This window comes from Botryllus schlosseri, chromosome 9 (assembly GCF_051294905.1).
Source record: "Botryllus schlosseri isolate E-star chromosome 9, Bs_hap1, whole genome shotgun sequence".
Classification (NCBI taxonomy): domain Eukaryota; kingdom Metazoa; phylum Chordata; class Ascidiacea; order Stolidobranchia; family Styelidae; genus Botryllus; species Botryllus schlosseri.
This window is the reverse complement of record NC_137244.1, coordinates 4,994,932-5,010,231: the sequence shown is the minus strand read 5'-3', so window position 1 is coordinate 5,010,231 and position 15,300 is coordinate 4,994,932. Positions and strand designations below refer to the sequence as shown.

The following is a 15,300-nucleotide window of genomic DNA, read 5'->3' as shown; positions in this document are numbered from 1 at the left end:
CGCCCCCTGGGGGGCGCTGGGGGCAAGGTTAAGAACCACTGCATTAGATAAACCCAGATTTCCATCGCAGTTTTTTCATTCCCTTTCAAATTTGCATCAATTTAGGTGTTACAAGAAATCGTATATCATTGAGACACCAATAATGTTCAAAATCGGCATCCCATATAACTCAAAGAAGATGTCTACATAATGGCAAAGTCTTGTGAGTAGCCTAATGCATTAATCTGGGCTTTTCTTATGATCCCCGATAGAGAAGATATCGATTTCGATGAATACAGTGTTAAGATCAACACAAAACCCTCAAATATATACGTTATATATACTTTATTGAATTCAGTCCATTCATTGTGGTAAGATTACGGCAATGCCTGCAACGGGATACCATAGTAATTAGGATCCGATTGTTTTTAAATCCGGGAACCGTGCCACAACACTGAATATCTGGCTAAAGTCGGACAAAATAATGAAGCCTACTCTTGTTTATGAACATATTTGTCCCATGAGACATACTCGTCGCCACATATTTTTAGTAGGAATACTTTTCTACGTGGTTCAATTTGTGGGATATATGTGTGCGAGGTAAGTGAATGCAGTTGAAATCTAGTTGCATGAACTTTGATATTGATTGGACTTTTGAATTGGAAACTTGTGGCAATATCAATTGGAATAAAGATACATCCGCGTGTTTAATGTCTGCACGGGTATCTTGAGTTTAGGTGACGGAAATTGTCTATACACAAATTAAATATCTAAAATTTACAACATGCACGGGCAACATGTGGCCCACGACCGGATCCGGCCCGCGAAGGGATTTTGACCGGCTCGCAGAGAGTTTCCACCCTGAAAGTGAAATTCTATTCTGAAAGTTTTGACAAGTTTTCTGCGTCACAGAATGAATCTAAGTTTGCTAACCCGAAAAAGATGGACGTGAAACTATACTCTGTTTGGGTGTACGTATATTCTCGACCATAGATATTAACGAGACTTGGGTGCCTTCCAATATAACTGATGTTCACGTGCAGTCTTCACTACATGCGACATGCGGCCAGAGTTCAAAGAACTTGTTGGCAACTGTGGCCGACCACAGATGTCTGATTGACTTCAACAGCTACTGGTAATAAATTCATTAAATGCTGTTTTGGTCTCTATGCTTTATACTTAAAGTTTACATTTATATGAATTATTCCTTCTGTAGGTGGATAGATGTGCGTTTAATGTTTATATTCTGTAATCCCGCCCGTCAAGTGCTTCATTTTCCCGTATTCTAGGGTTACCATATTTTGGATATCTGAAAAAATGGTCAATTTTTCCCACTTGATGGTCGGTTGACTGGAGAAAAGAAGGTCATCTTTCCTGCTCAACTCCCGAAATACAGTTTTTCTTTCACAATATCCGTTGGTGGATTAAAAAGAGGCTCAGCTTCCGAAATAGCCAACGGAGCGTTACTTCAGTGCTGATTTAATGTATCTCACTCGAATTTTACCTTACATTTGAAAAAAATTCGTAAAAAATGAGAACATTTGGGCATCCTCCGAGTTCACTTTCAAACTAGTCAAAATACTGGACAAATCCTCTTAAAAGAGGACGTATGGTACCCCGACCATATCCGGCTCGTCGACCGGAGAAGTTGCCCGCCTCTGGTTTACAACAATGCTTCTCATCCTTTATTAACGTGGGGAACACTTACGTTAATCAGAAAGTCGTCGAGAACTCCGAATATTCGCCGAGCTATAAAAACGAAAATATACCCCAATATAGGAGAGATGTAGTAGCGATGGGTAACAAATTACGAACTGATCTCTGGCCCCTAAATGTTCAGCCCATGAGAGCAGATTTTTTACTGACGCAACAATTTGATCCAAGCTCTACCTACCGCGGGTATATACATGAATATCCGCCTTTTCCGAAAATATTATAAGCGTTCAAAATTTGATGCTTGGACGTATCATCAGGCCCCCACCGGGTAGGTCCAAAGGCACACGATAATGGGACCATTGAGACATACGTTCAAAAGCTGAGATGTTCTAACTTTTCTTACTGTGTACTATAAATTAAGCTACAAAAGTCAAAGAGATATGTTTGGTCGCCACCCTAAAATATAGAATCAATATTAACTCACACGTTGGCAGAAAATGACGTATCGATTCAGGCTAGAACTTGAGTATTTCAGGATGCATACATATTGCCCGTAATTCGACATTTCGACTTCTAGATGGCTCATTATAGAATTAAAACACCACAGGTAACTATGACATCCAGCTTCTCTGTCTGTAGGCGTGTTTCTTTTGTAACATGATTAGTTAGTCCGGAGTATGTTATCATCGACTCCCACGCTATGAATTTTGTAATTGAATTGAAAAAATCAACTCAAGGATGAAATTGATTAAAATAAATGTGTCTTCCCTCGTCATATAGTCTGATACAAGCCCTACACTACAAGTCGAAAATGATTGCTGGTTTGTTCACGTTAAAGGTTACAATAAAAAATAAAAAAAATCTTTACGTCAATCGAAATTTATTTTAACCTCCCCCCCCCCCCAAACAAAAAAATCATCTGTCAAAGACCCCATAACTCGCACAGGTTAAAGATACTTGCATGGGAGTAAATATTCTCTTAGCATGCATCTGTTAACAAATTCGTTGGGTGTAACCATGGGATTATCATGGAGAATTTTGCAAGTATTTTGGCCCCAGTGTCTCATCGTCACCACATCTCCGCTACATCTTTAATATATTACTGTAGATTACTGTAGCACAGAATACCAAAAGCTTAGTTGCAAATGAGCCTTTCAATATTGGAGATGAAAATATAATTTCAGATTAGCGGGATGTCGATTTAGAGCTCGTACGTCACTGCACATGGCGTACCACCACAACTGTCACAATCGGCTATTGTTGAGGCCTATAATTTTCTGCCACCAATGGTGGACGGGCGGGCGTGTCTTCACAAAATAACATCAATGAGTTGAGTCAGTGTCTTGACTAACGATAATCCATGGACTGATTCAGGGAACGCCTAATGTTAACCACTGGCTTGGAAGATATGACGTTAGACGGAGTCAGTCCATCAACAACGAAGACAGCAACTGACAGCCTTTGCCTTACATTATTTCTATAATATTGAAACTATTGTAAATATTTCATATCCGTCCATATATCTTACTTAAATATGAATCGCAATACATAGCAAATGCATACCGGATAACAGAGTTGATAGATTTCTCTTCAGTTCAGCGATAGTTGAATTCATTACACTCGAGGCTGTAAAGGAAATATGAGAACTATACTGGTCGTTAGCGAGTTTGAAATAATTTCAGTCGTTGCGTACTGACGTATATTGTGCGCTCCTTATTAGTACGTTGATCTCATAGGAGGTTTATAGTAAGGATGGTGTGAACAAGAGGTTCGCGTTCGCGTTCTGTGTGTGAACCACAGATATTTAGAGGTTCACGTTCACAAACGAACCTTCTTCATAGATTACCATTTATCACGTCATTATAAAATCTTTGGTTGAAATTCTTTGCATTTCGATTTCGCACCACTCAATGCATGGCGCTGGCAGCATTAAAAACAAATCAACACCAAACAGGCATGCACTTTGCCAATCTCAAATGTTTTACTTGCTTTGTTACAAAAGTTTGCTCGAAATATCCAGCTTTCCGTTTGTGAATATTTAGTGACTCTTTGCAGTGAGCTTGACCCGCAATCACACAAGATCAAGAGCGAAATACACTACATATAGGTAGTCAGCGAATTAGGCTTATTCAATTAATCAATGAAATTGATATCGTCGTCTGATGTAAAAAATCTTGCAGGCTTACGGGGTGAATCTTGATTTCATATGTGTATTGTATCATAAAAACCAAATCCGTGCGATTGGGGACTTGGCTACTGCTGTGTAACTTGGTAATGTGGTAAAAGCAGTAGCAAGTTACACTCTGCTCAATATCAACATAGCAATACTCTGATGTCGAATTCATAGTCCGGTCTGGCCTATATAGACCGTTAAGGCGTAAGCTTATATTCCCGTGCAGGTCGTCGTCGAAATTGTTGGCAAAGCGACGGAAGATGTTGATTTTATGGGACTATCATATCCTTTGATTGCCCGGTTTGATTGCCCATTTGGCGACGTTCAAAACGTCATTATGTACTTCAGCAATGTGGCATTATGTGGCACGAGTCGTCGCTCGGTATCGTGTACAATGTACATTATTATAGGCCAGTGGTCGGGAACCTTTTTATCCAAAGAGCCATGTTAGCCCTATTTTTCCCTCTCAACTCTAAAAGAGCCATACATGCCAATCAACTGTTACGTCACGATTGAAAATTCGTGACGTCATGGTAGAACTAATTCGAACTCATTACATGGGATTCCTCGTGTGCGCCATATTTTCTCTGTAGAAACTGGTATTAATTGGTCGAAAATAAAGCTCGAAACGATAGGTAAGGCACAGACGGGCCAAGCCTCACCATTGATAACGCAATTCATCGTAAGTATTACCGTGGAATTTATAATAACTGTTAATAATCGAATGTGACTGTCACACTGATTCCGAAAATCTAAATACTGATAAACTTCTCAATTCTCAAAGTATTCGGCGGTAACATAAAGTTGCGCTACACGCACACATTTTATCGCAAGTAGGCTACTACACAGAGCTGTATATTTCCCAATCAGGAACGTGGACAGCTATGGCGTTGTTTGTAATTCGAGTTCGTAATTGTGAATGTCACATCCACAATAGTTCATTTCGCGCCGTAGATCATCAGGAAGACAATGTGTATTTGAAAACTGCGTTTTGAAATGGGCGTCACCATGTCTGCTATGCTGTTTGATTAATCAACGCATCGCACAATGCAAGATTTCGAGTCGGGTACATAGAATTCGCGAGTGACATTGGCCGCCGGGGTGACAGTCACTTAAATTCGATGATTTTGAAAAGAGGGCGTCCGAGCCCCTAAACCAGAAGACGACGTTGTCTTTAGCTCTCAAAGACAAGTTTATTCTGCCACGAGAATATTTATTCTGGCCGTGATGAAAATTTACCAACGAGTCGCTGCAAAATTGATCAATTCAGTACAAAAACAAATATTTGGCAAAGAGCCATATCTTATACCCAAAAGAGCCATATATGGCTCGCGAGCCATAGGTTCCCGACGACTGTTATAGGCTATCACTTCACTGAAATGTAGGGTTAGAATTAGCAATATGACGTCACGTGACGTCATGAGGTTCACGTTCGCTTTAACACAAAACCTTTCAAAACGGTTCGCATTCACACGAATCTGAACCTTTCAGGGAGAGAGAGAAGGGGTAGGCCTATTCGTTTTCGCCTGCATCATCGAGATGCTTCTGACGACGGAGATACGATACGATCGTAAGGTCATCTAGTCAGCACCCCTGTTTTTTCGCCTCCATGCTATCCGTGGATGCTGAGCGCCTACCAGTGTTCGAGTCTTTGGCCTGACCCGGCCGGGGATTGAACCCACGGCCTACCGATCACGAAGTCGGACGCATCACGATTACGCTATCTCGCTCGGAGCTTCACACCATCCCTGTAGCATACCGTGAGAGTGTTCCAGGGGCACTTCTTAAGGAAGTCAGTTTAATTCAACATTTCCCCACAACCAAATAAGGTATAGATCAGAGGCGGGCAACATACGGCCCACGGGCCGGATCTGACCCGCGGACAGTTTCCCATCTTACATGATAATGTGGCCCGTGGCCCCAGTCTGCTGAGATTCCCCACTACTTGCTTACTACGTCGAATTTTAGTGACTGTATGTTATTATATACGTGTATGCGCATTGCGCAGCGTGCGAGAGTGGAGCTTACGCGTAAGTTCGTCGAAGCGAGATAACTTGCATTATCGGCATTTACGATGTACTCGACCGCAATGTCGTTTGTGGTAATCATGGTGTTTGTCGACTACAATGGTCAATTACACCAGGCTGATATTTCTTATTTTTGATTCCGTAACCGCCGACTTGTAGTACGGCACACTTCTAGGCTTTTATAAGACATCGCTTATGCCAGGGGTCGCAAACTCAAAACGGGTCGCGAGTCACTTTTCAAATTTCGTAGAGGACGCGGGCATGAATTCAATATCAAGATTAATTAGCCCACACAGTCGAACAACGACGCTATCTCGTCACCTACTCAACCCTTATGAATTGATATCTTGGTAAATTTGGGGTACCGGGCTTATCGAACGCTTTGAAATCCTAATTAAGGATTGCGCCGTGTGTTGATTGATCAGACAGAAGCAGACATGGCGACGCCTGTATGACAATGCTATTCTCGAATCCACGTTGTCCTCGTCATTATCGGCGAGAAATGGCTTTGAAGTGACATTGCTGTCGTTAAATACATTCATTAAATACGATTTATTCCATGTTTATGCGGATAAATGGGCGAATAATGTATCGATTCAGCAAATCCGACCCGCCAAGTACTTAATTTTGCTATATCCAGCCCACCGACTGGAGAAGTTGCCCGCCCCTGGTATAGATGGAGGGGTTGAAGGCAGTTACAACAGCGAAGCGCAAAAACACTGCTCCGCTAGCATCAAGCAGCAGTGATGAAGACCCGGCGAATAGTAGTTTAACAAAAAACCATGGTGAAGTCTGCGTTCGTAGTTTCGCCTCTGCAAATAGTTCTCAGCCCAACAATACGGTGTGGGAGCTGCGGAACATGGTCAGCATAGCCATTCGAAGGATTCGGAAGGTATAAACACTTTTAAACCTAACCCGATAGTGCGTGTGGAAGTGGCTCGAGTAACGGACACTGAGAATAAAATAGCGGCCGATTCGCATTACGAACAGCATAACCTCGCTCGAACACCAATTGCCAACGAACCACTAGTAGTGATAACGGTAGCGATAGGAAAGTTGTCATCTCAGGTCAAGTTAAGGCGATACCGCGCAGGTTGCTTCCAGGATTATGTGTGTATTTACCAGTTTTAGTGTGAATAACGAATATAATAATAATAATAATACTGCGAAAAAAGAATAGAATAATAACTACGATTACTGCAACCGACAGCCTTTGCCTTACATTATTTCTATAATATTGAACGTTCTCTTATTTGAGATCGCATTTTATGCTGGTGACGTCATAGTTCGAGATACGATTGTTGATATACAATGTTCTTTCCAATTCTCTACTAAATGCTGACGATTACCCCTGACGAGTGTCAGCCAAAATATTCGGGTTCATTTCAATATGAATATACTATTCAATTCTATAATATTGAAACGATTGTATATATTTCATATCCGCCCATATATCTTACTTAAATATGAATCACAATACACAGCAAATGCATACCGGATAACTGAGTTGATAGATTCCTCTTCAGTTCAGCGATTGTTGAATTCATTGCATTCGAGGCTGTAAAGTAAATATCAGAACTATACTGGTTGTATGCGAGTTTGGAATACTTTCATGAAAGACTTACAATTCGTTATTTTCTCGTGGATGACGTCATCAACTCGGTCGTAGTCCACCCTACCTGGACTACCATCGATCCCGGGTAATCCTCGAAATCCGCGCTCGCCTTTTAACCCCATTGGGCCTCGAGGGCCTTGTAATCTTATGTGACGTGGTTGGATATTAGCTAGTCCATCATCAGTAAAAACATCTTCGATGTTCTTGCAGATCAAATGTTGTTGGCTACTCGAAACCACGCACCAGAGCAACGCGAAAACAGGAATCAACATCGAGATGGATTTCGACATGCTGAAACAAAGACTAAATGTCATCTGGACAACATAAAAGGAATAAATCACGTATCTGCAATGAAGACCCTGCGAAATAGTTGATACCAGGTAAGGCAGTTAGCCTATACGCTAATTGTTCCGTCGACATAATCGATATTATTTGGTGTGACAGGAGCTTTTTAGACCAGTGTCTGTGGAACGTTTTGACAAAACGGAATCCCGGCCGGCTACCCGAGTCCGAAAGAATATTGGCATAGTATCATTCTCTACGTGGCTATAGTGCTGACGTTTTTCAAACTTAGCATTACGCCTTTTGATACGGATGCAATGTATGAATTAGCAGTGAGGTAGAGGTGGTCGAAGTAGTTAAGAAGGCAATTCGAGTATACGTAGAAGTAGCGCCGCAGAATTCCACTCAATTACGTGTATGCGTAGTGTTTGCCAAGCAAACCCAAACTACTTCATTTATATGTATAATTTGCGGTGTGAAAAAATACTCAAATAAGTGGGCTCAAGTAGTATTGAAAAGCAGTCATACATCCGCACTCAGGGACCGTCAAAACCCGGTAATATACATAAGCGGACGGTGCAGAAGAGCTGGGTTTGTGATGCCATAAATCCCGTTTTCAACAGCATACGAATTGGACCGCATCATGTAATACAAATGATACCTTTGTTTAGAATAGTGTTTTCATACCTTTTTACCCCAGTACCTATTTGAGAAAATGGGATGGTATGACGTCCTCCCTAGTAGTTTAAGGCCCGTAGGAAATATGACGATGAAAGATACGAGTAAGTTGTATCGGATACTACATTTACCGCTTCGAGCGATCAGGAAGGCCACTGAAAATACGGTAGATCGTATCGCAACCCTAACCCTAACGTATTGTTGATCTCTTTGTACTGTGTTCAAACAGTCATATGGGAGAATTTGCGGCCTGAAGAGCGCACATGAACCACGCAGCTGATGCATACTTTCCTATATATTGGTCTCTCTCTCTCTCTCTCCCTCTCCTTCATTCGAAGTACTAAATACTTCGACTTGACAAACTTTAAATTGCGAAAATTCAGTAAGCGATGAAGTAGACGTGTAGCGTAGAAATATAATTACTTCAGTAAGTATTGCAAGTAGCGGGAAACTACTAATGTACTACGAAAAGTTAAAGTACTTCGATATTGCCCACTTCCGGTAAGCACACTATTCTATGTTTCGAACCCTGCTGCGATTTTGTTCAATATTTTATATATGGTGAAGCGAAATAAAGACGCTTGCCGTGTTAATCACATTAGTCTTCGATTTCTCGACCTCTGTCCGTTCAAGGACTTTATCATCACCAAGTCGAAATTTGCTGAAATTTGCTCATGACCAGTGGTTCCCAAACTTTTTCGGTGTGAGGGCCAAATTTAGAATTTCAGAGTATGGTCGGGGCCGCACGAATACTATGGCTATGAGACGGACCCAAACAGTCATCAAGGCTATTTCGGAGTAGTTTTTTTGCCCTGGCGAGATTCCAAAACTGTACACTGTTTACCGCTACTTATCTGCTGCATTGGGTGTCAGTTGAGTGAATCAGCCTAAACGCGCGAAGCGCGGGAAATTTCTTTATTTTCATGACTGAATCGGTCAATATGATCGGGAATTGCATGTATTGCTATCAATTTTCATCCTGCCTCTGTTCACGTAATCTTATTTACCGGTAGAGCTGAGTGAGGTGTGTTTGAAACGGTATAGGCCCCCTCAATAGCAATTAAACATCTCCGGGGGTGTACCCGTTGGCAAGAACTTAGCAGCACTTCTTCAGGACCCTGGGCTCCCATAGGGTGATAAATTGACACCGCATCACGTTGTTCGCTTTTGCCACGAAATTAAAGTTGTACTATTTAGTTAGACAGCGCGACGCGCGAATATTTCGATAATTCATGATAGAATCGGTGAATAAGATCGGGAATTGCATGGTTGTCCTCTTTATCCACGTAATCAGATTTACCGGTAGAGCTGAGTGAGAGGTGTCTTTGAAACTGCAGACCCCGTAAAATTAAACATCTTCGCGCGGGTGAACCCCTAGGTATGACTTCTTTACATGATGTTATTTCGTGACCTCCTGTCTGTTATATCAAAAAATGTAGAATTGCCCAAACCTACTAAACTGAAAGCTAGATCACACGATTTCAGATTGGTATTTCTTCGCTGTCATATCATTTTCTTTCCTGTGGTATGGTATTTGTCTTTTGAGGTTCAGATTGCCAAGACAAGAACATTCGACGCCAGTCATTTAGGCGCCTATATGGACAATTAAACCTGTATGTATTTTGTATATATAACGAAGTTTTTGGTCAGCATGAATCAGGGCTGTGGAGTCGGTAAATTTTACCACCGACTCCAGCTCCGACTCCGACTCCACACATTTTCAATATACCGACTCCGACTCCGACTCCGACTCCTGAGTCTTTAAACGTACCGACTCCGACTCCGACTCCGACTCCTGGGTCTTTAAACGTACCGACTCCGACTCCCGACTCCGACTCCGACTCCAGCATTATTACCAATTTACCTCGAAAATTATCTGCCGCATTGTCGGTTGAATGACTATCATACAACCATTAAACATATGCAAACATATGATTAACTGTGGCATGCTGAATTGTTTCATTGTGGCACAGCTCGAATTATCCACTATGCAATTAACATGAAATAAAGATTTGCTAAATATCCTTTCTTATTCAAGTTTTTATAACATGGACTCTCTAATATCCTGAAATGTATGAATCATTCAAATATGGCAGATATCCAATCCTGTAGGGGAGATGTGGTACCGATGGATCAAAAATTGGAAAATGATCGCTGGCCCCAAAATGTTCAGCCGAAAACAGCAGATCTTTTGCTGGCTCAGCACTTTGATACAAGCTCTACCTATCGCGCCCATATACATGAATATCCGTCTTTTCAAAAAATATTTATGGACGTTTAAAATTTGTTGCTCGAACGTGTCATCGGTCCCCACCCGGTGGGTCCAATGGCACACGACCCGGGGACCTATGACACATATCCCCTAAAAAACTCAGATGTGACAACTTTTCTTGCTCAGTATTATAATCTAAGCTACAGCAAGCCAAAGAAGAATGTTTGGTCGCAACCGTCGAAAAATAGATTAAATATTAACTCAAATGTTGTCATAAAATCACGTTTCGATTTAGGCTCGTACTTATAATTTTGAGGGTACATACATATTGCCCGAAAATCGACAGTGTGGCTTCCAAATACCTCGTTATAGCGATAAAACATCATATGCAATTATTACATAAAGATTTTCTGTACGTAGGCATGTTTCATGATTAGTATGCTTGATTATTTTGCTTGATTTAGCAATTGTATCATCGGTCCCCACCCTACGAATTTTGTGCATGAATCGAAAAAAATTCCACTCAAGGAAGGTACCCAAAAAAATAATAGGTGCCATTATATAGCCTGATACAAGCCCTACACTTCACAATAAAAATGATTGCTGGTTTGTTCGTGTTGAAGGTTACAAAGAAAAATGGATATGTCGATCTAAATTTAGTTTACACCCCCAAAAACAAAAATCATCTGTGAGAGACCCCATAGCTCGCGCACGTCGAATTTTATTGTATGCGAGGAAAGGTTTTTGCCAGCATGCAATTGTAGACAAGTACACGGAGTGTAATCATGGAATTATCATAGAGAATTTTCAAAGTATTTTCGGTCCCAGTGATCCATCGGTACCACATCTCCCCTATATTAAAAATGTAGATAAAAAATCCAAGTGTAGCTCTTGTGTATGACTCAGCAACTAATAAAGAAATTGAACTTACTAATTTTGTCATTACACACTATCCTGATTACAAGCACAAACACTCTTAGTACTAGTAATAGACATTGGTCATAAATGGAATTTAGTTAAGTAGTCAAAGACCATAGCCTATGTCTAGTCTACATGTACTTAATCAAGTATTCAAGGATTGGGACTTGCAGTCCTTCTTAATCATTTGTTGGACCCAAACAGCTAAGCTACACTGCAAATATTTTAAATTTTGTCAAATGGGAAGCATCGTTTGGTCATACTTACTTATTTTTACAATTTTACAAAACCAGCCAATGCATTTTCTCTGTCACAGTATCATGATATAATTCCAAAAATTGCATCAATATTGACTGCATCGCGAAAACGCATCTTGCGATTTTCTTCCCCTCTGCAACTGAGTTGTAATTTGCAAGTAATGTCTTTTATCTAATTCAGGGTGGGCAACTTTTTCGGCGAAAGGGACACCTGAGATTTACGAACCATTGCGCGGGCAACGGGAATGTTGATAACCTTTTTTTAGTCGTCGATAGGAGCGAACCGAATTATGAAACATTGCAACAAGACTTATATTACTACGCTCCAAAATTGATAACATTATGTCTTCCAACTGTGCAGTGCGCAATCAGTCCCTGGTCGCGCGAAGCGCGAAATTTTTTTGCAAGATAGCGACTGAATTAGGCTATAGCTATATCAATAAATATGTCGCTAACATACATTGGGGGTCGCATCTGTATACCACTGGGCTCATTTGGCAAGGACAGGATTATTCGACGTTTAGACATAGCAAAATCGACGGTATCAGTGAACATGCCTCTATCATTTTGTGCAAATGTTTTGTCGACGATCTCGCTGCGAGTGCACATTGCACAAGCGAAGCCGTATCTCCTAATTGCGAATATAGTTAGACTCAATTCCAGGGTTGTAACCAAGTCACATGGTTCCGAGTCACGAGTCAATCATACTTTTGTGGTTTTGACTCGAGTCGAGTCGAGTCATTTTCAATTCATCACAGACTCGAGTCCGAGTCCAAGTCACCGTTCAAAGGGTCAAGTCCGAGTCATGGTGTTATGACTCGAGTCGAGTCCAAGTCACGGTATTGAAGTCAAGTTCAACTCATGTTTTCAATCCTGCTTGGATAATATCGAATTCCTTGTTGGCGAAACATGCTCATTTTGTCCCTATCAGAGTCTTGGCACGTGTTTATTTAGGCAGATAACGGACAGGTCCCGGCCTCATTCACCGATGCTAAAGATAACTTTACTAATCTTAGAACTTAAAATCCGATCAAGATAGCGTAATGGTTAAGCGTGGGTCGTGGGTTCGATTCCCGGCCGGGTCAGACCAAAGACCTGATTAGTAACACTGGTATCCATGGCTGCCCTGCTTGGCGCTCATGCATTACTGGGATAGCGTGGAGGGGTGGTGCATGACTTAGAAAGCCGTAAAGGCTATATCTGCACTTCCTTGTCCAGCGTATGTAATTATATTATATGAAAGAATTTCTCACTAAAATACTCCATTTATTTTCAAATCCAAAATATTCTCCTCTCACATCATTGATTCCACTTTTTTCAAATTAAGCCAGATTCAGTGTTCCTTTTATGCAACATAACAATTTTATCAAGTAACCACCCAGTAAAATAAAAAAGAAGTTATTTTAGAACAGCCATATTGTACAAACATCACACAACATTAGCCATTCATTATCACGTGCACAATGCACACACCTAGCAAAACGTCAAATGGACGAGGGGCATTGTGTGTTTTCACAGACAGCAGATCAAATCACTGAGTTACACCTCAAAAATACTAATGTGGAAAGGAGATCCTCAAATATGTTAAAGCGGCATGGCCGTAGAATGAATCCACATCTACTGAATACACGCTCCACTAGTGCACTAGATGCAGGAATTGACAGGCATTTTTGAACCACACTGAAGAGCATTTAATACTCATTCTTTCTAGTCGCCCAAAAATGCAAAGAATCATCGCCTTCAAATCTACACATGAACTAATCAGTCTCTTCACCATCTGAGTCATTTCATTGACTCTAATTGAACTTTGATTCAATTGCTTGCTTGTATAATTGAAAAGTCTTGAGTACTTTAATTGCGGAGGATCTATTACCTCTTCATCACTGGACGATTTTGTACAATGCATTGCTACTATGTATCATTTTCTGTTGTTTTTACGGCGGCATATCTGATATCAGACAAGTGCAACGAAAGCAGTGGTGACAAATAGCGATGTCGGCAGAATTCGTCGGATGCGTTGATCTAGCCATTATGATTCGCAAATTTCTTCATCTTCAAGTCATATAAAATAAGCCGAGTCAATGACTTGGGTCGAGTCATGCGTAATGACTCGAGTACAAGTCGAGTCAATCCAAATATTGACTCGAGTCGAGTCGAGTCATTTTACCATTTCAAGAAAATGACTTGAGTCAAGTCGAGTCATAAAAAAATCGTGACTCGAGTCTGACTCGAGTCGAGTCATGACTCGAGTCATTACAACCCAGTGTTGGGATGACTCGAGTCATGACTTGACTCGAGTCAGACTCGAGTCAACTTTTTCGTATGACTTGACTTGACTCGAGTCACTTTGCAAAAATGACTTGACTTGACTTGACTCGACACTTCAAAAAGGTGGATTGACTCGTGACTCGGAGCAAAATTTTCGAGTCAATTTCAAGTCAACAATAAGCAAACTGTGCCGACTAAATCCTTGTATCATGTCTACGTTCAGATTATTCGCGATACGGCGCTGACACTTGTGAGAGCAACTAGGCCATGGAAGACTGAATGGGTTCAGTTTTCCATGAACTAGGCATTCACTTAGTGTACATTTCACTGGTCCTCCATTGTTACATCACATAATAAATTGACCGCAAACAAAATGATCACGGCTTACGTTGTCGTAGTAGTAGTAGAGCAGAGGTCTCAAACTTAAATGTGCTCGCGGGCTAATTTCCTACTTTTTGATGGCGCCGCGGGCCGCAGCACCAATAATAGGGGAATTCAATGTATTTCCAAGTAGGCCTTATTTGACGGGACCTTGCAGACTGACATTGCACACGCATCGTAAAAATGTGATTTACTATTGTGAATTCACGCCTGGCACGAAAAAATAAAATTATTAGATATCTGAATAAATTTGTTGCTACACTTGGCATAGTTTGTCAAAAATAATTAGTTGTAGACACCATGCGAGAGTACAAATGCATCAAGACATCGTAAAAGCTGTTGGCTTATAATTTCGCAGCTAGCGGACATTTGACGTGACGCAATTATAGGGAGAATTTTAAAATTTTACAAAGATTGATCTGATATCAGAGCATTGGAGAAGTACAGCCTAATCCGGGTCTCGGGTATGCTCCTGGTAACTAGGCTTCTGATCATGTCATTGCCAAGTCAAATTAAATCAGCGTTAGATTTAGCTTCGACTATTTTAACAGATCAATAACAAATTGGATATAATGATTACTGTGCCATAGCAATAGAAATGTTCAATCGCCCAAGAATCCCTTTGTGTTACAGCTGTGAAGCGTAGGCTAGGCTACGACTACTTTGTACTCGCAACATTTAATTTGCGATGGATAAAGATTCCCAAGATGACACAGGGTGTAACCAACTATACATCAAGCGGGCAACATAATGCCAATGGTTGCCATACCGACCTGCAGATATCTAAATATGCTACGAAATGCAAGCTACGACCTTTTTGATATTTTACCTTTTTCCGTACCAGTTTGATAGTT

The 15,300-nt window shown here is 41.0% G+C and overlaps 1 protein-coding gene across 2 annotated transcripts in view; it reads right to left on the bottom strand.

Annotated features, from left to right (window-relative positions):
- The window catches only part of LOC145446946 (uncharacterized), a 156,931-nt gene that overhangs the window by 16,295 nt on the left and 125,336 nt on the right, over window positions 1–15,300 (bottom strand). The window contains exons 1-3 of one of the 2 annotated variants that reach the window (XR_013917399.1): window positions 7,461–7,785; window positions 7,331–7,393; window positions 3,199–3,261 (exon numbers count right to left, since the gene is read on the bottom strand). The exons of the other annotated variant lie outside the window; for it this stretch is intronic. The gene's annotated coding sequence lies outside the window, so the exon portion shown is untranslated. Of the gene's footprint in view, window positions 1–3,198; window positions 3,262–7,330; window positions 7,394–7,460; window positions 7,786–15,300 lie in introns of those variants that run through there. 2 annotated transcript variants of the gene reach the window in all.